Raw genomic sequence first — 2,989 nt, 5'->3', positions numbered from 1 at the left:
GTTAATCAGTCATCTTTGGTGTACGGTAGTGTCTGTTAAGCAGTTGTCTTTGGTGTATGGCATTGTCTGTTAAGCACTTGTCTTTGGTGTATGGCATTGCCTGTTAAGCAGTTGTCTTTGGTGTATGGCATTGTCTGTTAAGCACTTGTCTTTGGTGTATGGCATTGCCTGTTAAGCAGTTGTCTTTGGTGTTTGGCATTGTCTGTTAAGCAGTTGTCTTTAGTGTATGCCATTGTCTGTTAAGCAGTTGTCTTTGGTGTATGGCATTGTCTGTTAAGCAGTTGTCTTTTGTATATGGCATTGCCTGTTAAGCAGTTGTCTATAGTGTATGGCATTGCCTGTTAAGCAGTTGTCTTTGGTGTATGGCAGTGTCTGTTAAGCAGTTGTCTTTGGTGTATGGCAGTGTCTGTTAAGCAGTTGTCTTTGGTGTATGGCATTGCCTGTTAAGCAGTAATCTTTGGTGTATGGCAGTGTCTGTTAAGCAGTTGTATTTGCTGCATGGCATTGTCTGTTAAGCAGTTGTCTTTGGTGTATGGCATTGCCTGTTAAGCAGTTGTCTATAGTGTATGGCATTGCCTGTTAAGCAGTTGTCTTTGGTGTATGGCAGTGTCTGTTAAGCAGTTGTCTTTGGTGTATGGCAGTGTCTGTTAAGCAGTTGTCTTTGGTGTATGGCATTGCCTGTTAAGCAGTAATCTTTGGTGTATGGCAGTGTCTGTTAAGCAGTTGTCTTTGGTGTATGGCATTGTCTGTTAAGCAGTTGTCTTTGGTGTATGGCAGTGTCTGTTAAGCAGTTGTCTTTCGTGTTTGGCATTGTCTGTTAAGCAGTTGTCTTTGGTGTATGGCATTGTCTGTTAAGCAGTTGTCTTTGGTGTATGGCATTGCCTGTTAAGCAGTTGTCTTTGGTGTATGGCGTTGTCTGCTAAGCAGTTGTCTTTAGTTTATGGCGTTGTCTGTTAAGCAGTTGTCTTTGGTGTTTTTCAGTGTCTGTTAAGCAGTTGTCTTTGGTGTATGGCATTGTCTGTTAAGCAGTTGTCTTTGGTGTATGGCATTGCCTGTTAAGCAGTTGTCTTTAGTTTATGGCATTGTCTGTTAAGCAGTTGTCTTTGGTGTATGGCATTGCCTGTTAAGCAGTTGTCTTTGGTGTATGGTATTGCCTGTTGAGCAGATGTCTTCAGTGTATGGCATTGCCTGTTAAGCAGTTGTCTTTAGTGTATGTCATTGCCTGTTAAGCAGTTGTCTTTGGTGTATGGCATTGCCTGTTAAGCAGTTGTCTTTGGTGTATGTCATTGTCTGCTAAGCTGTTGTCTTTAGTTTATGGCGTTGTCTGTTAAGCAGTTGTCTTTGGTGTATGGCGTTGTCTGTTAAGCAGTTGTCTTTGGTGTATGGCATTGTCTGTTAAGCAGTTGTCTTTGGTGTATGGCATTGTCTGTTAAGCAGTTGTCTTTGGTGTATGGCATTGTCTGTTAAGCAGTTGTCGAGGGTGTATGGCATTGCCTGTTAAGCAGTTGTCTTTGGTGTATGGCATTGCCTGTTAAGCAGTTGTTTTTAGTGTATGGCATTGTCTGTTAACCAGTTGTATTTGGTGTATGGCATTGTCTGTTAAGCAGTTGTCTTTGGTGTATGGCATTGCCTGTTAAGCAGTCATTTTTGGTGTACGGTATTGTCTATTAAGCAGTTGTCTTTGGTGTATGGCATTGTCTTTTAAGCAGTTGTCTTTGGTGTATGGCATTGTCTGTTAAGCAGTTGTCTTTGCTGTATGGCATTGTCTGTTAAGCAGTTGTCTTTAGTGTATGGCATTGCCTGTTAAGCAGTTGTCTTTAGTGTATGGCATTGTCTGTTAAGCAGTTGTATTTGCTGCATGGCATTGTCTGTTAAGCAGTTGTCTTTTGTGTATGGCATTGCCTGTTAAGCAGTTGTCTATAGTGTATGGCATTGCCTGTTAAGCAGTTGTCTTTGGTGTATGGCAGTGTCTGTTAAACAGTTGTCTTTGGTGTATGGCAGTGTCTGTTAAGCAGTTGTCTTTGGTGTATGGCATTGTGTGTTAAGCAGTTGTCTTTGGTGTATGGCATTGTCTGTTAAGCAGTTGTCTTTGGTGTATGGCATTGTCTGTTAAGCAGTTGTCTTTGGTGTATGGCATTGCCTGTTAAGCAGTAATCTTTGGTGTATGGCAGTGTCTGTTAAGCAGTTGTATTTGGTGCATGGCATTGTCTGTTAAGCAGTTGTCTTTTGTGTATGGCATTGCCTGTTAAGCAGTTGTCTATAGTGTATGGCATTGCCTGTTAAGCAGTTGTCTTTGGTGTATGGCAGTGTCTGTTAAGCAGTTGTCTTTGGTGTATGGCATTGCCTGTTAAGCAGTTGTCTTTGGTGTATGGCATTGTCTGTTAAGCAGTTGTCTTTGGTGTATGGCATTGTCTGTTAAGCAGTTGTCTTTGGTGTATGGCATTTTCTGTTAAGCAGTTGTCTTTGGTGTATGGCATTGCCTGTTAAGCAGTTGTCTTTAGTTTTTGACATTGTCTGCTAAGCAGTTGTTTTTAGTTTATGGCGTTGCCTGTTAAGCAGTTGTCTTTGGTGTATTTGAGTGTCTGTTAAGCAGTTGTCTTTGGTGTATGGCATTGTCTGTTAATCAGTTGTCTTTGGTGTATGGCATTGCCTGTTAAGCAGTTGTCTTTGGTGTATGGCATTGTCTGTTAATCAGTTGTCTTTGGTGTATGGCAGTGTCTGATAATCAGTTGTCTTTGGTGTATGGCATTGCCTGTTAAGCAGTTGTCTTTGGTGTATGGCATTGTCTGTTAAGCAGTTGTCTTTGGTGTATGGCATTGCCTGTTAAGCAGTTGTCTTTGGTGTATGGCAGTGTCTGTTAAGCAGTTGTCTTTGGTGTATGGCATTGCCTGTTAAGCAGTTGTCTTTGGTGTATGGCATTGTCTGTTAAGCAGTTGTCTTTGGTGTATGGCATTGTCTGTTAAGCAGTTGTCTTTGGTGTATGGCATTT

This window comes from Phyllobates terribilis, unplaced genomic scaffold, assembly GCF_046119375.1.
Source record: "Phyllobates terribilis strain yellow unplaced genomic scaffold, ASM4611937v1 Scaffold_959__1_contigs__length_512464, whole genome shotgun sequence".
NCBI lineage: Eukaryota > Metazoa > Chordata > Amphibia > Anura > Dendrobatidae > Phyllobates > Phyllobates terribilis.
Note: the sequence above shows the minus strand (reverse complement) of the source record.